This window comes from Athene cunicularia (assembly GCF_003259725.1).
Source record: "Athene cunicularia isolate RWA chromosome 6 unlocalized genomic scaffold, athCun1 chr6_part1, whole genome shotgun sequence".
Classification (NCBI taxonomy): domain Eukaryota; kingdom Metazoa; phylum Chordata; class Aves; order Strigiformes; family Strigidae; genus Athene; species Athene cunicularia.
In genome coordinates, this window is record NW_020799105.1 from 13111756 (window position 1) to 13132750 (window position 20995).

The 20995-nt window shown below is 44.3% G+C and overlaps 1 protein-coding gene across 3 annotated transcripts in view; it reads right to left on the minus strand.

The window, feature by feature from the left end:
* The window catches only part of SH3PXD2A (SH3 and PX domains 2A), a 248485-nt gene extending 244163 nt beyond the window's left edge, over window positions 1-4322 (minus strand). For 2 of the 3 annotated variants that reach the window (XM_026851596.1, XM_026851597.1), the window contains exon 1: window positions 4271-4321. The gene's annotated coding sequence lies outside the window, so the exon portion shown is untranslated. Of the gene's footprint in view, window positions 1-4270 lie in introns of all 3 variants that reach the window. The other variant, XM_026851595.1, reaches the window with a different exon arrangement.
* Between the last annotated feature and the right edge of the window lie 16673 nt (window positions 4323-20995).

A 20995-nucleotide genomic window follows, 5' to 3' on the forward strand; every position in this document is an offset into this window, starting at 1 on the left:
CCTGCAGTTAGGAGCTCTCTTCTTGATAAATGGGCCACATTCAAGACGGGCTGCGATTAATCATTAAATCATAATCTGAAGTCAATGAGGATATCCCCATCGGGCTGCACACCAGAGTAAGGGTAGTGAATAATGGAGAGGAACTTGCTAAAAGGATATTCAGAGACAGGAAAAACGTCTCCAAAACATTTATGACCTGGGCAGAAAGTTCAGAGCTATGGCAAACACTCAGCCTTTGCTCTAATTCTCCACATACAAGCTGAGTCTTGATATTACAGGTTACATTCAATCTATCTAAACAAAACCTAGCTGCGGAGGAGTGACTTCAGGATGCAGACTTTATTTTAACCATAACACCCATTTCCTCACTCTTTTCACTTTAAACCAGATGTTATTACATTTGCGTGTGTGACATTTACACTTAACAATGCAGACTCTGGTTAGATTTGCTGAAACAGGGAACAAAACCATGATTAAACTACTTCCTATATGCAAAGGCCCTTTGAACATCGTGTGTGTCGGAGACTGGTGAGTCGGAGGCACAACCACTGCCCAGCTGAGGTCAGATGCTTTGAGCTGCAGCTGAACAGATGTAGGAGGCAGCTGGCCGCCACTCACCATCACCCATGGCTGCCCCTTCTTTCCAGTAGTTACCACCACCTCACATCTGCCAGAAGGACCAGGTGTGCTGTCCCTTGAAAATCCAGATGAGAAAAATCCTATTAGGAAATGGGCTCTAGTTAATCACTGCTGTTTTGGGAGAAGGGAGGGTGCCAGGGATCAAATCTGTGGGAAGATGTGACCTCTGGCCAGGAGCAGCTGGATGTGATGACACTTTACCTCAGCACAGGATAGCATCCCTGAGCACAGCCCCAGGCTTCCACTGACCAACATAAAAACTCTTCCAAAAAAGGATATAATTTTTGAGGTTTTTTGCTCCCTGACTTGGCCAACTGTAGTTTCAGAGAAGTGCCAAGACAAAGAGGGTGCAGGGAAGAGGACCAGGGCTGCTTTCAGTAGCAGCTGGCTCTGGCTCAGCAGCACTGTCACCCTACACAGCAGGAACCTGACTGGCTCTGGGACCCAGACCCATCTGGTCCTCTGGCAGAATCTGCATGGGGTATTAGAAAAGAGACACATACCATGCTTCTAGATACACAGAAAAACCTGAAGTCATTCACACCAGCAACACATGTGAAAGCACAGGGAAATACACCTTTTTGAGCACCCCGGCTGGCTCTGAAGAAATGCAGATTTAATTGTGATTGAACTAGAACAACAAAATTAAGAGGTTAAAATGCATCAGCGGCACTGAGGCTGGAATCAGGACCCTTGGAGCAATCCTATCCAGGTCAGAGACTTGTCTGAAACAAGTCAAGGAGGAGTGGGACAAAGGGAACAGCCTACAACACCCATGAATGTGCAGAGGAGGTCCTTCACAGCCATTGCTTCGGTGCTGCAATGCAGGGGGCCCTTGCTGGGCACGTTACAGCCTTACACAGGGGCAGGGCAAGATCTCTGTCCTGCACTCTATTCACCAGTCCACCTGAGCTCTATTAGCAACCAGCAAGCTTTGGACATGCCTAGAGACAGCTAAGACTGTAGCTGTCTCTAGCCACCCTAGCAAAATTTTGGACCCATTTCTACCCACATCCATTCGATAGTTTATTCCTTGCCCTTGTATTTGCATTCCTGCAGATCAGCTTCCAAAATCTGCTCACTTTCATCTTCAAAAAAACTGTCTATCCCATTTAAGAATGTTGCAGAGACAGACCCAGGCTGAGGACAGCCCAAAAGCCAGCCCAGGTTCCTGCCCCAGTGACACTGGCCTCCCATGCTCTACTTGTCCTTTCTCCAGTGAGCTCGAAGGACTGGGACCAGCATTAACACACACCAGCTGAGACAGTGGGAGGCAGGGGAGGGTAGTGCCTGGGTGTGAGCAACACTCATCCTGCTCTTAGAGGAATGGTGGTAAGACAAGGTCACTACCCTTTGCAGTCCTCTCAGGGAGCAGAAGAGACACACAGGTACCTTGGCCACAGTTTGATCCTCTAATTTAGCGCTGCACAGAGGAGAACTCTATCCAGCCAGCCTCCAAAAATAAAAATAGACTGAATTTTGCTGCTGGGACACACCCCAACACTCACAGAGCCAGCAAGGGGCTTTTCTCTGCCTCAGTGCTGTTCCTTGACAGCTGAGCTGCCAAGGAGTCAGGATGGGCTGAAGGAGCCATCACAGCTGCAGAACCAGCTGAGAGAGCCCAGGAGAAACCAAGACAGGGCATTCTACAAAAATTTATGAAACAGTTGCTCCAACAACTTTAGTTTCTTGCCCCCTACATATACATCTCTTCCCCAGCACCAGGCAGCCCATGTCATTTTTATCAGCATCAGTTTGTGCCACCTGGGGAACACTAAGCATGCATCTGAATTCTGCTTTTAAAATTCATGTTTATCAGAAAATTACACTTCTAGTGAGCTAACATTCTATTTCACTAGAGAAGAGGAATTTTAGAGCATTCTTTGAAATATTACTGTATCCCTAAATAAAACTGAAAAGAGACATTTGGTGTGTTGAAAATTCGGCCAATTTTCGGCAACAGTAATGATAACAGTATTTATATCCTGTTCCTCCTCCTTCCAGCATGAAGGAAAGCTCTTCAGTCTAAGAGGGCAGCAACAAACACAGGATAATAAAACCACAGATTGTTGAAATACAAACACAAATAAAATTAGAAGTTGCAATTTGAGATAAGGAGGCATCTCAAGCTGTAATAACAGACTCTTCTGCTGGCAAATCTGTAGCACTCCATGTCCAGAATCATCATTAGCATGGTCCTTTACAAAGATCAATTAAACCAGGGCAGAAATTAAAAGACCTCCCCAAGAAAACCCAGTAAAGCAGCAGAACTTGTAAAAGAGATCTTTGATTCACCCTCAATTCACCAGATGAATCATTTCATGTTGAACAAACACCAAACCACACTGAAGAGATGCAACCAAAAGCTCCCAATCCCTGAAGCCATTTCAGATGGCTCACTAAATCATGCAACAGACACATTACCAAAGTGCTATGATTTGCCTTATTACATGCATTAGTTAATTCATGGCAACTTTGCATAAACCTTGACCTATACTGCAAAACAATTTGACACAGTTTAGCTGCAAAGAAAGCAAGTTTGGCCCACCATGTGTTTGAGCAGACTGTGAGTTTGCAGCAGGGTGAGCACCCCACTACTCATGCACTGTTACTTATTAAGTTGCAGTAAACTGCCCATGCAATTTAAACCAAGATCAAAGGAAGACCAAATCCTGCTCCTATAATTTTGGCAATAGCATCTCTTTGCAAGATCAGTGTTGAGCATGTGGAGTCAAAAATCACTGTTCCAGCTCACTGCTCAAGCATGAGGAATCTCCATTCCTCTGCCCAGCAAACCCCCATGGACACAAGCAGGAATCCAGATGCAGCAGAGCTAATTAGCAAGAGTCAATTGGGTTTCTTCTGCAGCTGCACCCTCCCCATGCAAAAGATCTAAGCAATTATTGAAAAATCACCTGGGAAAAAAAGACCACAGAGAACAGTTTTGCAATAAATATTCATAATTTTAACCCTCTTTGTATAATCTTAAAGTATTACAGTAACAACAAGCCTAGCAATTATTTTATAGCCAGAGCTACACTGCTGAATGCTCTTTTCTAAAGTAACTGACAGCTGGTGGCAATCCCCCCAACCCAACTCCTCCTGCTAATATCCATCTGCAAATGGTGTAACATCACCTCAGGAAATGGCCCCAGTATCTCAGGCACCTTATCATTAATGCTGTCCCACCTGCTTTACACTTTGTTTCCATGCCTCCATGGGCACAACATCTCTGGGGTGGCTGGAGAGGGAGCCAGGCATCAGCTGTCTGATCCAGGTGCTTGTAATTGCATCTGATACAACACGGCTCATTTTACAGTGAAAGGTCCCAACTGTGTGGCTGCCCAGGAGATGTCTTGTCTTATGACTGGTCAGTTGGGAGCACTGTCCCCAGTCCCTCAGGCTAGCAGCTGAAATGATGTGCTCCTCTAACATGTTCAGCAATAACCTAAAATAACCTAAGAGATAACTAAAGATAATCCTTGTTCTCACCCCAGAACATATTTGGACAGTCAGAGCAGGGCTGGGAAACCAGGGTCACACCTGATACTCAAGACTAGCAGAAGGGATGTTGGGCTGGCCAGCCCAAAACCTCCCAGAACAGTCCAGTTTCCAACACACAGGTACTCACCACCTCCTGAAAAAACAGATCTCAAACAGGCTTCCCAAAACTCCAAGCAAATCCCAAATCCGCTCTCTCAGGGCCACTCTTCGCTAATTTCACCACTGATCTGCTCCACAACAACAGGAAAGTTGTGCCATGTCTCCCATCTTGCAGGCAAAAAAAGCCTAAGACAGATCTGTACCATTTTCCTTGCAGGGCTGCACAGAGGTTTCACCAGCTGTGTATGAATTTTCCATGAGCCTCAGAGAAGCAATGAGCTGGAAGCACAAATCATCACCACGCTCTTGCTAGTAGTCAGTCCCAGTTCCTCCCTAACAGGCATTTTTTAGCTTCTCTACGCATGAACCCTTTACACAGAAGTTTTACAAAGGGGCTGCTACCAAACCCAGCACAAACATCTTGCTCCATCCAGAAAGGTGGCTTGCAACCTTCTTGTTTTACCTTTAGCAAATTGCATTTAAGACTCGTAACCGTTTCCCTCTTGATCTCCCACACTGCTACCTATTTCTGACACTTTCACAGTAAGTACATGCTCCAAGGTGCTTCTGTAGTTTCAGTAAAGCTTGTAGAAGTGCAGAGATATCAAATGTAATTTTAACAAGTGGTCTCTGCACATTTTTCATCCACTGAACAGTGAATTTAAGCCTAAAAAGGTAAAACCTACTCTAGTTATGACTTTTACCAGTTCTTCTGAAACAGGCCACGTCTCAGTGTGAAAACTATTGCCTTAAAACATAAGGCACTGTATTCCACTCTTGGGTCTCCCAAAGAATTCAGCTTCTAAGACAGAGTTAAACATCTAAAGAGCAAGTAAGTCTCAGCCTGCTTTGATGAAGTAAGTTGCAGCCATCCCAAAGCCTTCTTAGTTCACTGATAACAACTTAGTCCTCCAAGATGTATAAAAACTGGCACTGAGCATACCAGTGAAGACACTGAACAAGACACTGAACAATCTTCATGTCATGTCCTAGGAATGTTCCCCAGCAAAGAAGGATGGAGAGACACCAGCCAGGAGGATAGCTGGCCAAATGCCCAGGGTCAAGGATAGCTTTGGAAGAGCAACTCATTATTTTGGAACAGAGTCAGCACCCAGCTTTGTAAAGGGGACAACTTCAAGCAATGATGATTTTAATGGCAGCAGATCTGTAACTGCACTACTCAGACTCATGGGGATTGAAATCCCAGGGGCTGATATGGCCTCTTCCTTACCCCAAAGACAAATGCCAAAAACATTAAAAAAAAAAAAAAAAAGCAGATAGGGAAGCTGAAAAGAGAGTGCATTTGTCGGAAACATCCCAGAATCAGTTTGAGATCATCAGCATCACAAACCAAGCCACAAAGCAGTTTGCTGATAACTGCCCAGCTATCTTCACTGATACACGTGTGATGTGGCATGTCATTTCTGTGCCTGCCAACACTACAAGCTCCAAATGTGACCCTGGCTCTCTTCCCCAAGCACTGAGAAACTCTTGTTATGTTTGGCTCCCCCCTTGTCCTCCCTTCACAAAAACAGCACGCTTCCACAACATCAATCTGGAATTATTTACTGTTGTCGAAGCTCAGACAGAAACCACAAGCCACCTCTCCTCTCACCCAGACGGGATGCACAGAGGTTGCCCAAACAAAAGGGCTTCACCCAAGCTCTCTAGGAATCCTGCCAAGCATCTCATCGGGCAAGTTGCTGCCCGCTAAAATGATGCCCTTCATCTCTCCCGCTCTGTTCCCAAGACCTGCTAAAAACTAGTTTATCTGTGCTTTCAGAACATTAAGTAGACACCATCTGCTTAAAATTACCCTCATTAAAGCTAACGTGGGAATATAATCAGTGATGTTTTCTCTTCTCTGCTTTTGCAAGTGGAGTGTCACTTGCAAGGTTTTGGGACTTGCTCTGAAATTCCCTGAAGAGAAGAAAATGAAACCATGAAGGAACCACAAGTTTCTCTCCAAAACCCATTCTCTGTCATGCTGACACAGCACACAGCTCAGGGACAGGGCAGACCCAGGTGCTAGTCTCCTCCAAATCACACCTGACTACATCTGGAAAATCAACCAACTGAGGTCAAACCTATTCCCAGGCAGCTGCATGTAATGGGCATGGGCAAGGCTGTACCCAGCAGCAAATTAACCCAATACGTGCTTGAAGCTGCCCAGGCTGAATTGTTGTCAGTGCCTAGGCTAAACAGCTCACTTGTATTGTCTGCAATGACTGCAAGAAGTGTGAAGCAGGGAAACCTGTTTGCTATGCACCTTTGAGGGTGGCCTTTTCTACAAGAGGAGGCTAGAGCAGCTCAGCAGAATGCAGGCTAAGAAGGGACACAATCACTCTCTACAAAATAGTGGAGAGAACTGGGACAGGAGATCAAACTAAAATGAGAGTTAAGAGACCTGTTTATGCAAAAGGCCAAAACTGGTGTGAAAACAAACAGGATGTTTGTGAATTAAAAAAAAAAAGTCTACACTGGAAGTCATTAACCATTAGAAGTCTGCAGCTTCCAATCAAGCTAACCCAACCACCCTGAAGGTTCATACGTGGGAATGCAATACATTTGCACACCATTAATGACCTAGGTCTGCCCAAGGCCTATGTTCTACAGTCCCATGGCCCACTCACAGTACTTTCAGCCATAAAGAAAAAACTTTTTTCCATCAGCCCAAATTATCCACTAGTCTGGTGATGGCTCTGAGAAAACACTTCTGCCAAGAGATGTATCGCTACAAACATAATGTTCTCCCTGTCTGATCTGCCTACCTTGGAAAGAGGTGCTGACACAGAGTGTTGGAGGATCCTGGATGAAAGGAATTAGATAAGTACAAAGCCTGAACATATATTAATAGTAATACCAGACATGGTATCTCTACACAGATAAATTTCCACTTGACCCAAGACTGGAAAGCAGAAAGCAGCCGAGGCGCAGATGGGTAACACTAGCCTATAAACATGTGATGGTGTGCAAAAAAAAAAGTGTATGGAGCAGAGGAGGGAGCTGGAAGTGATGATGGGAGGCTCACTTCCTCACAACATGCACTGTGCTTCCTAACCTCATCTGGTCAAGACTCAACAGCTCTCACTAATATTAGCAATATATAGCAAGCCTCAGAAGACTGAGCTAGTGCCATACAGTTAAGGGGCATCTGGGAAAGCATCAGAAGCCCTAGGCTCAGCCAAAATGAAGTTGTATCTAAGCTCAGCACTGTTTTTAATGAAGCTAGATAGTAACTGCTTGATAGGAACAGGGAGAACACAGTGTGCTTAGTCTTTAGCAATCACTAGATTACAGACTGACTCAACCACGTATCTTGACTGTTGTGTTTAATAGCAGTCACACTTGTGCTCAGAAATTTGTCAATACCTTTTTTGAATCATTTGTACTTTCAGCTTTCATATCACTTTTCAGCAAGGTGTTGCACAGCTTAATTACGTAGTGGAGAAAAAACATTTCATTTTATTCCACCTCATACCCAAGAATGTTGTCATTCCTGCACCATTGCCAAGAGGCTGAACCTGTTTCTCTCAACCATCTCTCCATGCCTGTATCAGAAGAATTCACGATCTGCATTCAAATAAGCATCCCTCTCTCCTTTTTCCTCTGCTTCTAGATTACTTCAGCTGATTTGGGATATCATTACTGACAGGTCTTAGTATGAGCAGGATTGGACTGTTGCCAGCCCCAGAAAGACTGACTAGAGCTAGGGATGGGAGTCTTGTCTGTTTAATCTTTTAAGCAGATTAGCTCCCAACTACTGAAGGTAACTTTATAAATCTTAACTTTCATATGCTTCGCAGAGACAGTTGGAAATAACTCTAGAAGCAAAACAAGGAACAATAGTTACAACATTATAAATGGCTTTATTTTATCTGTGGGGAAGTTTTTTTTCTGAAAGCTAAGGAAGTTAATTTATTATATTAGCAATTTGACAACTTGTCTTTTGAATGGAAACTCAGCTATTGTGTTTTGCAAGAAACAGGAGCTAGCATGGGTGTGGTATCACCCCTGGCTATGGCTTGGCTATTATTTTATCAAACAGCAGCAAGGCTGGATGGCAAACCCCTTCACCTTGTTTTGCATGCAGAAACTCATGAATCCAAGAGTCTGTCTTGGCTAAAACGTCACCAGAAGATGAAGCTTTACAAACCAGGGGATCTTTGCTAAATAAGAACAAAAGCCAGATCTGAGACAAATAGGTTGGAATGTGTAAGCTGGAACTGCTAGATCCTACACATTTCCCATAAAGCATCCGTAGGCTTTTGATGGACACAGAGACCAGAACACAGGCAACACTGGGAAGAAAGAGCCTGGGAACTCAGATAAAGCCCCAAAGTGAATGGACATTTGCTGATGACAGCACTGTAAAGTTGGCTTTGGTGCTTGGCTCCTGGTAAAACAATGACATAATGCTGTGTTTACTAGCAGGGAAATCTGAGGGTTGGAAACAGGTCTGTAAAAAAGCCACTAACAGGTTTTTCTGACAAGCCAATAGATTAACATCTATTGTCACTGGGGCAAGGCCAAACTCAGCTGGAAAACGTCCAGGAGTTTGATGTCACTGAGAGGCTCACAAGGACGTCAGCTAAAGAGCACTCCCATGTCATCTCTGCATTTACTGCTGTGTTACTGCTTAAAGCAAGCTACTAGCCACCATGCCCTTCTGTTTAACTCTTTCTGTCATAACATACAGTTAAGACAACATGTTGGCCTTTTGGCAATAGGGGTTTGACCCAGATCTGCTACAGCTCATGTTAACCAGACTGATAAAGGACCAGGCAGAACAAGGTGCTGGCAAATAAAACACATATTCAATCAGGTTTAGACTGTCAGTCCCGTGCTAGTACTAAGTCTCTACTTTTCTACAAATAGAAACAGTGTGCATCATTTCCTCATTTGATTTCTTAGGATGTTTTCAAGTCCCCCATGATCCAAATCACATGGCCAGTTGCACCCTCACCTTCATCTGAGTAAAAGTTTTTATCATAACCCGCTGAACACCTCTCACACACAGCAAGGCAATGGCCAAGAAGTTTCAGCTCCTCACAAACAAAATCCCAACACAAGGACACCTGGACTCCCACAGATCCCAGTGCCTTCTAGAGAATAATCTTACTCTACTCATCAGATGATTTAGAGCCCTGATGGCTTAGCATCACTATAAGGTAACATGGGGGACAGAGCCCCACAAATCCCTCAGCACACAGGGAAAGCTCTGTGTCACCTCTCCTCAAGCTTAAAGACTGCAGCAAGCACATCAGTACTATACTCTCAGTCCTTCCACAGACCCTCAAAACCCAGCAGAAGGCCCTGGTGACTGTCCACAAGATGCTCTCCAGTCCAGCCCTACTACATCTCAAAGATCATCTAGAACTCCAGAATTAAGACAATGAGAAATAACCCCATGATGCGGGCAAGATTAGAGCTTGTCAGAAGAAGGGTTAAAAAAATGAAAGAATAAAAGAGTATTTTCTTTGGGTTTGGCCAGAACTGTGTATCAGCTCCAATGTGACCTAAAGATCCTTTACAAACCTCTGCTTTCCACCCCATTTCTTTGACCATGCCCTTTTCTTGCTCAAATGCTGATCAACACAGAAGTTAAAACAGAAGCAAAACACATTCATGCACACACAAAGCCTCAGATCAAAACCCCAATTCCTACCAAGCACCTGCACACTCACCCAACATGAGAAGAATTATGTAAAACTAATCCCAGTGTTCATCCTGGCCAACACCATGGCACACAGATACACAGCGTTACTCACAGCTGAAAGGACCAGTAGAAAACCCAACACTGCTACAGCCAAATAATTTGGCCAACACCTTCAGTGGTGAGGCTGAGGGTCTGAGCAGCAACTCCCTGCTCCCATCCCCAGGCTGTATGTCCTCAGGTCCCACAACCTTGGGCCAGAGCCTCAGTTCTTTCAAAAAAGGGAGAATCCCTCCAAGATGGTGGTGCCTCACACACCATTACACACACTGTTACTCTCCAGTGCCACTAGCAAATTGCCATTGCTATACCAAAAGCCACTGGTCCTTATGCCAAGAGGACAGACAGACTGATGGACTCTCCTGCCCAAATCATGACTATTGCAATCTCCAAGGGTTGTTACCCATGCAAATTCACTTAAAATATTTTTAAACCAAACTATTTATACTTACCTTTACAAATCAGGGATGTCCTTATTAAAGGATGAAATGTAAACTACAGCTGCCCAGCTTAGAAACTGGTGGAAAGCTGCTTCCCCAAAACAGTCCAGAGTTTTGACATAGACTGTTACAGTCACTAAGCAGCAAGAAATTAAACAGAAAATCTCTTCTTGATCAGTAACACCAGAAGACTCTTCTGTATGCCTCAACTGAGAGTATTCTGGAGGTTGCCTACTGTGCTAGATTCCCTCAAACACCTTTTGCTGAAGCATTAGAGGAAAACTTACCTGGATTTAGGGAAAGAACTTGTTAAGGATGTCCATGGCTTGTAAAATGGATAAGATACATGATTGCTACCCTCTGGTAAGTGGAAAACCAGCATGGATGTTCCTCTAAAACCAGTCACTTTTTACTCTACTTCAGTCAACAGGTCTAATCTCTTGTTATTAACAGAAAATAAGCAACTGTTTTGTTAATCAAAACAGGTATTACCACCAATGCTGCTTCAGGGATTCTGACAATTTCACCTGATATAGATCTATTTATAACACACACACACACACACACACACACACAAAGCTTCCCTCCTATTCCTGGCTTTCTTCTGTCCTGTCCCAGAAGCCAGCTCCAGAGCCTGCTTTAATCCCACTTAGGAAAATGCTGAACTCCAGTCTTTCTTCCTGTGACACGTCTGGGAGATGGGAGGAGGGAGATGCACTTCATCTGCTCTCTGTGGCTTTCTTCCAGGAAAATACTTCACATATCCTTGTTTGTTTGTTTTTAAATTCTAAGTGATTTTAATGCTGGTGAAAGTTGCTGGAGTGACAGCCCTGGGAAACTGCAGGCCTCCTACTTATGCATTAGCAGGGGCTGTGCCAGCTGCCCAGCTTGTGCTGAAGACTGGGAGCTTGGCTGCCTCTTGTAGCATCTATCCCACGAATAACTAACTATCCCTCAGCTCAGGCTGCTTGAGATGAGGCAGGTGTCAGAGTGCCAAATTTTCAGGCAAAGGAAATATACTGAGCTTAGTGCAGTAAAATACTTCCAGGGCAGGGCAATGGAAAAATCATTTATAACTGATTTTCATAGTATTGTGCTCGGGGTCAGAAGGGTGTACTGTGGGCTTGCACCTGCTGGAGAGGGAAAAATCAGGAATAACCTTCTTCCCACAAAAAACACATGCATGGGTTAATCTATAAAAAATAATAAAACATCCTGAGCCAAAGAGTAGGAAAATCTCACGGCATGCTGAGGGAGCAATTCGAAATCTCGTCTTCAGAGTTCAGAAAACTGTAATTCAGATGGTCTCTGTTGCATCAAAACCCCAAGGGTACAAAGCATGGCAAGAAGATTTCACCTCTGGCAGTAAGCTTTCCTAACAGGGAATACAGAGACAGTGGAGAGAGATCAGACAGCAGCAGCTAGTACCCTGGTGCCAAGGGCCTTGCTCCCAAAAAGACTATCTCCATGTTTCACCTCAAAAACCTCCACAGACCCTGAGACTCCAAGACAGGAATGAATGCCCTAGAGGAACAGACTCACAGACAGCAAGCATGGCTGGCGTCCTAAATGTACATTTCCTCAGAGTGGAACGTCGCTTTTATATCATCCCATTCATTACCGTGTCTGCTGAACGCTATTAGGGAAGCAACGGTCTGACTCTCATTTCCGGATAACAACATGACCTTGCCATTCTGCAACCGCTGCTCCCAGGGGCAGACCTGCTGGTAGAGGAATATTACCCAAACTAAGGTGTTTCAAAGCCTACGTTAGCAGTCAGCCCTTAGGTAACATGTGTCTTTACACTTCATAAAAGGTGAGCAAATCCTGATGGCTTTGCAGCAGAGCACACTGAGATCCAGAGGTTCGATGAATGATCCAAGGCCACACCACCAGTAAAGAGGACAGATGAGCTCTTCTACCACACTACACAATGTCTTATGTGTACCACACTGGACATTAGTTCAAAGCTTTTTGAGTGATTTATAAACTTTATACCTTAAAGTTTGCATTTATAGGCATGTCCTGGAGAGTGGAGAACCACACTTCCACTATTTCAGAGGCTGCTACAAAAGACTTCTGCAAAGGAGACAGAATGGCACTGTGGAGCTCCTGTTTAAACACAGCTATGATTAGTAGAGGTTTGGCATGTTTCTCCCTATGAACATAGACAGGGATGTTTTCCTTGCAAACAAGTTTGCATCAAGCTTATAAAATCATGCTGCTGACTGCTGGGAGCATAGAAGCCTAGTGCATCACTAGGGTTTAGCTAGAATGGTTTACAGGAAAACTAACACACACTGCATTGGCCAGAGAAACAGTGCCAGCAACATATCAAAACAGTTATTGCTAGTTAGGTTTCAAACACAGTATGTACAGGACCACACACGTATTTATGGACACTTAAAGTCTATGAATATTTTTTCTATCCAATGAGTCAACCATCACAAACTAAAGAAGTTGTATTATAATAATGAATGTTAATATACAGCATTACAGCCTTATTGTGAAGCCATGGTACATCCAGATCCTGTGCTAGTGTAGCCAGTGACTATTAAGACCAATTAAGAATACATTGCAGCATACTAGTGGAGTATGTGAAATTCTGATGAAGACACAGATTTGGGGATGTTGATTCTACCTGCAAAAGTGGAATTCTCCCAGACTAAGGACTTGCATAGTGACCTACACATTGATCTCCTCTTCCAAAAACTGGAATAAGGAAGAGCTTTGCCAAAATCAGTAACTCAGTAAAATCAGTAAGAGCATCTTTATGATTGTCACAAAGGTCATCCTAAGCATGAAAGCACCAGGGCAATTTAAAGTGTTATTACATTATCCTTCTTCACGCCTGCTCTTTGCAATGATACCTAAATGACCACCAGGCAGTAGCTTGGGTTACCATTACATTGAGCCGATTACCTGCTCAGCTAGCGGATATTGTCTCACTGCCCCCACCTGCCTGTATCTGTGTGTCATTGCTTGTTTTAACAATCCTGGGCAGAGACCATCTTTCAGGTCTGTCCGCACATGTTTTAGTGCAAAAGCATCCTTGCTTTGTAGTAAGGTCTCTAATGCAGTCCAAAAAAACCCATATTTATAAATACTTACAATGAGCATACCATATTACTGACAGTTAGTGAATATGAGTTTGAAAGACTGACTAGATTGTTATTATATATTCCCCTAAAAAGTGGTGCAAAGAGTAAGTGAGCAAGCTGAAGATGGAAGTTTCTAACTAGGTTGACAGGTGTTCCACTAAAATCCTCTCGGGTCAAGAAATCTACCTCATTTCCTTTTGCCTGCCCCCCCTGCCCCAAATGTGATGATGTCCCTGCCTAGAAGAGGACAATAAAGAGATCCTGGAGACTATATTTTTGCTTTATAATAAAGACAAAGAGGGATGCAGTGTATTAAAATCCACAGCAATTACAAACTTCTCAGTAAAACTTTGAATAAAGCCTCTTTCTAGAAGTGTAAGCTAAGGCCCAGGGAAGTTACTGGGAGCTTTTTTTCTGTTGACTTGACTGTATTTGGTTTTGACACAACCTGATTAAGCAGCAGACACCACCAATTTCAAACAGTATGCTACTGTGCAGCTCTCTGCCTTCTTCATGTAATATTTACACAGCACGCTCAGAGCGAGAAGGTGTCAGCTCTAGCTACAAGAAAGCATTCAGCTTCACAATACCAAATGATGCACGGTGCTGTCAGACCCCTCTAATGATCTAGCTCTTCTCTGTAGTTACTGGGGACCAGTTCCCTTTGCGTGAGCAGGCATGGATTAAGAGGATACGGCATGAAAAAGGAAGATAAAAAAAAAGAAAATCATCTCACATTAGAAGGTCCAGCTGTTTCCTCCCAAATGACTAAATTAGAGAGCTTTGTACGTCACCTCCTGCCTCAGGTAGGGTCACATTGAATCCTTCTTCCTGTTTAATCCATATAAAATGGGAAATGGGTTTTGAGGAAGACAATGACAGAATATGAGAGCAGTATTTTTTCAGGCTATGTACTTTTATCAGATAAATTGCAAGACTGCTTTGGAAGCCAAAGAAAAGAATAGAAAATGCTGCCACATGTTTCACAGGTGGCCTTGAGCCAACCACTTAACCTCTCTTTGCCTCATCTTCCCAGTGAGGATACTGGCATATACCCCACCTCACAGGGATGGGAAGAGGGCAATATCTTTGAGCTGCCCATCTCTCTAAGAACTGGGTGTGTGGGTTGGATGAACAGACAGGCTGCTCTAGGATGCAGGAAGTCTGGGCTCCATTTCCTATTCCATCACTTGCTTCCTTAGGATGTCTGTTCATCTCTCTTTCTAGTCACCCCTTCTGGGAAAAGGGCATGATTTGGTCTCTCCATTCCTCTCCCTTTTAGCTCAAAGCAGCAAGACCGGCATAATTCTGACGACAACCCATCAAACTCTGTTGCACACGGGGGTCCCAGCACCCTCCCACCCATCCCATTCAGGGCTCTTATGAAGCCAGAGGTCACCTGCAGCTTGCAGCACCTGAAAGCATTTGTGCTGTCTCTTAGGACAACATCTCCCTGGTAAGGAAGTCACAGTGAAAGTGAGTAGTGGCATCTTCGTCACTTTTAAAATGGAACTTGGAGGCTTTTGGAGCTGTTGCCTCCAGCTCGTGGGCTTGCTAAAAGCTTTTCTCTGAGCCTTCTTTTGGCTGCCCTCCCAGCACATGCAGGATCAACCACAGAGAGCCAGTACAGGCAGCCTGCCAGGATGTAAAGCCTCCCTACATTACTTCACTCTGCCCTGACCACAACAAATCAGGACAACTACCTTGTCTCTCTATTAGTTTCTAATCTAAGGCTGGGGAGAGGCATTTATTTTGCAAACTGTTGAATTTAGATACTACTGTCTCTTGGCTGAATGTTACTGACCCACCACTCTGCTGGAAGAAAGGATTTGAGCTCAAGGGACTGTGCCTCTCTTGCACACTTCCGAAGACAAGGTAACATGGAAAAGACTTCCAAGAGAGAATCACATGCAGGTATAACACTGGAAGGCTGAGGATGCTGAGAAAGGGAAGAAAGTGAATCTCTCAAGGCAGAGAACAGGGAAAACCTGCATGTTGTGTCATAAACCAATGGTGCCCATAAAGTAAAAAAATCCAACAGGGGACGGAAACTAAAACCTCTTCTGTTAAGGAAGAATTTCACTTCAACAAGCAGTACTTTTATCAAGAACTGGTTACAGCGATAAGGAAGAGAGAAGTCCTCTCAGAACTAGTGGGCACAGGCAGCTTTGGACTAGCAAGGTTTGATCTCTCCCTCCCGTTATCCCTGCTCCTTTGGCCATTTGGGAGCAGGGGCAAAGAATTTAACCAACCTGCAGAGAACTGTCTATCCATAGTCAATATTACAGAAATATTGACTTCTTTTCTTCCTGACATGTTTCATCAGACATGAAAAAACAATTAAAATTCTGTTGTCTGCAAAATCATATTTGTATCTGAAATGGGCAGAGCAGTGGAAAATATCCTTAAAGACATATGTCTACCCCAGAAGGGTGGTGGTCTACATACAGAGAATGCCACCACAAGGGAGAGGGAATGTTTTACCCCAATCTGTTTTCTCCTGAGCTCTCCTCTGATCCATACACAGGGGATCACAGCCACTTCTGACATAACCTTGCCAACATACGGAAGTTTAGTTCCAAGGAATGATGAAGTCACGGAGTAGCCTGCTATTTTTTGGGCACTTTCCCAGCACCCCAGGCAAAGATAACAGTAATAATAATTATTCAGACCAGTGAGTCAAGCTAGATCATGGCCCCTGGAAGGAAAGCCACACAGGGTGTCCTGATGAGGGGAAGGGGAGAAAATAGATCATAAGTCCTAAATAGGTACTCCATTTACTCATCTAACACTACCTTCTGATTCACATCAGGTCCCTCACTTCACTCCACCCGCAGGCCACCAGCCGTGTGAGCTCCAGGTATGTCACATCCTGTTCACTTTTGAAGACACCTAGCTCACAGTCTCCAGCTCTGCTAATTAAAAAGGTCAAAAAAAAATCCAGGCTGAGCCTTTCCTACCCATGAGCTGCTGGTACTCCTAGCACAACCGGCTCCTCAACTCAGACCTTCAGGCAGGGCCACAATGGACAACCCACTTGATGACCCAAGCAGGGGGAATCCAACTCCTTCTCCCATGGTATCAATGAGAGACCAACACAGGAACAAAGATCCTTGTCACTGAATCCATGACATGTCCAGACCCTCCTCATCAGTGCTGGTCTTTGTATAACCAGCAGCTTGTAATAAAGAAAAATAAAACCATGGAGATGCCTGATTGCATCTGAGCGGCTCCTGAGCAGTAAGCAGGAGCAGCTAAGACACAAGGAACAGAGTTTGACCCTAGCAGCAGAAGTTTTTTCTTCAAAGCCTTCTGACATTTTACAACAGGTCACTTGTGACAAGCATGCTGACTTTCTCCTGGGAGCCATGCTGAAAACCAACACAGCTGGCCTCAATCCCTTACAATTCAGCAATGCCAGTGCCCCGAGGAGGTGAGCAACTATATCCATGCAGCAGAGAGATTCCTACAAGAGCAATCTCTCAAGACATTCAGAGATGTCATTAAGAAACAGTTAGCCTGGGGAGGAACTGGGACAGTATGTGGGCATCTCGGATGACTAAAATCAGCAATGCACCTCACTAACTGCAAACAGACAGGGAAGTCCTTGTAAAGCAAGAGCATTTTACCTTCCTCGATGTGTACAAAGCTGAAAAACACACAAAGCCAACTACAACAGAAGAGTAGTGCTGGAAGAGGAAATCCATACTGATGTATCCATCCCTGTCCTTGGAATAAGACAGGCACAGTTAGAGACCTCAGAAATGACCTCAAGCTAAACATCTAGTGAGATAATGCACATCAGTAACTACTCAGTCCTCTACAAAAGAACAAGTGTTCAGGGAGGGGTGTGGGGGATCCTGTTCATTTGGCTTCTAATGAATGTTTGCCATCACCCAGGTCCTTCAAAGCTGTGAACAGGTGAAGGTGCTAATTCCCTCTCACCTCCCTGAGAGCAGGATCAAGCACATCTGGTAGGCAGAGGCTCCCTGCAGGGCTTCTAAAGGAGTCAGACATTTGGGCAAACAGTAAGCTATCTGCCTAATAATAACCTGGAAACAGAAAGATGGGAGGATCCCTTATTTAAGCTCCTCAGTGGATGGTTAAAGGAGGCAAACATCACCAGTGGATATTTTTAAAATAGAGAAAGCTTTTCTGGATTGAGATCATTTCACGTTTAATTCAGACAATCAAAATTTCAGACTAAAAGCCAGAGAAGCTACCCCATAAATATATCAACTTCAACAGCTGAGAAAAGCAACTTTCAGTCTATTTAAAACTTAGCAGGGGCCAGAAAAGGGATTTGGATTTTGTTACCAGCTTTTTCTCTTCAGAATGATTAACTGACACCTTCAACCATTAACTGCAATGTTCTAATCCACCCAGCTTCACCACAGCATCGCTCAGCCAATGTATGACCCCTGTTGCACCAAGGGTCTTTCCAACAAACCCAGACTTGACCTTCCTGACATTGTTCTTGTTAAAAGAAAAGGGAAGGGGGAAACCAAGAAGATTTAACATTTTTGAAGTATTATCAAGCACAAATAAACTTTTTAAAATACATTAGTATAGAGAAAGAATAGGAAATTAATCTGGAAAGTCAAAAGCTATAAGAGCAGCAGTAGCTTATATTAAGGTTGCACCATACAAGAGGCACGTGGTTATTGATCCAACTTTCTGTTTATTCTTTCACATGCTGCCATACAGGGCCCCCAGGCAACTGGGTGGTGTGCTACCCAATTGCTGACAGGGACGCAGAGGAAGGCACTGCAGATTCCTTCCCTAGTAGAAATTTCCAAGGCAGGGAGAGAGCTGGCTGGGTTCCTATCAAATAGCACTGGATCCAAGATTTTAATCTCTTCCCATGTGCAGAGCCCTACAAACCTTCCAGTGAGGTATTAATCTCTTCAGAAGTTTCATGCACAGAGATCATAGCAAAGGATATGCAAAGCCACCTTCTTTCTTTTACTTTCTTGAGTCAAGGCCACAAAGGTTATGCTTCTATCATGAAAGACATCTGCCCCAGGGAATGAGTGCGGGCATCTAGGCCAAGCAGAGCAGGGGCTACTCACATTTAGCCCTCTCCACAAGTCCACAATGCCTAAGACTTGCCTTCATCTCTCCAGGCTCTACCATGGCTCTGAAAGACCATAATTAAAAGGAAAGAGAGTTACGTTAAAATGTCAGCAATACCTGGGTCACCATGCACCAGAGAAACACATTATTAATCTGATGCCAGTATGTGTCACGTGGCCTTAAGGCACAGCATGAAGGTGTCTACAGATGTTGGAGGTAGGAAGGCTTTTTGGTATTAAAGAACCACATAAAGCACCAGCCTCTGCACTCTCCAAAACTATCCACAGACAATGAAGAGAACTAAAACCAAAGCCATGTTTATATTAATTTCACACACACACACACACAAAAAAAAAGAAGTTATTTCACCTTAAAAAAAGAGCACAGAACCAAACTAACAGTGATCAGTGGATCAGATCCAGGGAGGTGCAGATTCACCCTCAGTGAGTTACTCCAGCCAACGCCAGATGAAAGGCTGCAGCACATGCATCTGCAACACAATGCAATCTAGGAAACAAAAAAAGAGTCCAAGACTTTTGGACCTGTGGGCTAATTCAGTCATCTAAAACAAAGAGATACACAAGGACATGGATGACTATTATTTTTAACTGAATGACTACAATGCCTGTTTTTGAGTCAAGACCCTATCACACTGAATACCATACAGCCAGAGATTGCGGGTAAGTGGGACAAAAAGGCAGACAAAATGCTAGTCACCCAACAAACCATTTAGTGATTTTAGTTTGTGATTTTCTGGCTAAGAACTGGACACAGAGGGACATGGAACTACTGTGCAGAAGACAAAATTAGAAAAGAAGCATAGAGAGAAGGGTGAAGAGGAGGAAATAGATTTGCCACCAGAAGCATTAAAGGGAGCAACAGTTTAGGTTACTGTTATTAAAATGTAGCAACAATGAACACATAGGAAATACAGATCTGTTTCTGTAGGAAAACACAGGAAATAAGTTCCTTCAAAACTGTAAATACATGATTTAAATCCTTGCTTTCTGCTTATTTTGCAACAAATAAGAAATTAACTGGGTCAATTTCTCCTGGCAATTGGGAAGGTCTTGTTACCAGTTACTTTGTGTATCTTTGAGCCTGACATACATACTGCTCCGATGCTGAATTGCCACCACCTTTCAGGTGAGATAACAGCCTGCACTGGTGTCAGCCACAATTCACAACAGCAGCTTGCAAAAGTTAAAGGAGCCTTTCCCGCCTGGAAGCGGTCAACGAGCAATAGACCGAACACACAGGTCCAGCTGGCAACCTGAGAGAACATGCGATTCCACTCCTATGAACTGGGCACAAGATGCTTAACTCCACGGTAGGTGAGAGCTCAGCTTTACATCTACAAATCAGCACCTCTCAGCAACACAGTGCCCTCTAGCCTTAAGCTGGGTTATGGTTTAAGCTTTACGGGAAAAAGCTCAGAGATATGAAATACAAAGCTTTATACTCAATCTTCAGACTTATCTTTCAGGCAACCCATTCAAATGCTGACCAGCTCTGACAATATCTGGCAGACATGCAATGCCGGAAAACACAGTATATTCAGAGCGATTTCACACCAGACGCACCACCACCTCAGGCTATTCTTTACCAAAACTGGATGATTTACCTTCTCTATACACAAAATCCAACTTTCTGTGTATTAAAACAGAGTTTGTATTTTGAGGAAACAGTTAAATGATTTGGTGCGACTAAAACCCAGAAACAGACCAAGAGGGAAGAAAAGGTGCCTTCTCTACTTATGTGGATGGGCAAAAGCTACTCCACTGTATGCTGCAAACTCCTGCAGGCAAAGGCACTTCCACATGACACCCTGCAATACAGGAGTCTGGGCAGGCTGTTAAAAATCCTCCTCTGATGCTGCTTTGTTGGCAGTGAGGTGTGAAAGGAGGAAAGCCAAAGAAAGATGAAAGAGATCCCGAACTCTGAGTCTGCCTTAATAACCATGCAAACCAGCTCCCCCTCAAAAAAGGTCTTAATGTAACTTAGGGAAGAAAACAAGTGAAGATGCATTCAGCACCTCCAGCTCGCCGACCCTGGAAGCAGCAGAGGCTTGCTCCGCACCCCACCAGGCGCTCTGTAGTGCCGTGGCCAGGATGGGGACAAATCGGAGAGCCGAGAGACCTGTCCCATCCTACGCCGGACCTTGCTGAGCAAGAAGGGAAGATCAACCTCCTGAAAGGAAAGAAACTTCAAGATGATACCAACAACCAAATTATAAAAGCCAACAGCGAGAGGGGATGAAAAAGGGCGATGATAAAGAGCGGCGTTTCCACGGTCAGCTGGTAGCTGCGGGTCCCGCTGTCCCCTGGCGCCCCGCGGGCGCCTCACCTGCGTCCCCCCCAAGGGCGAACGGGGAGGGCGGGTCGGCAGCCGGGGCTGCCCCGGGGCCAGGGCTGCCTCAG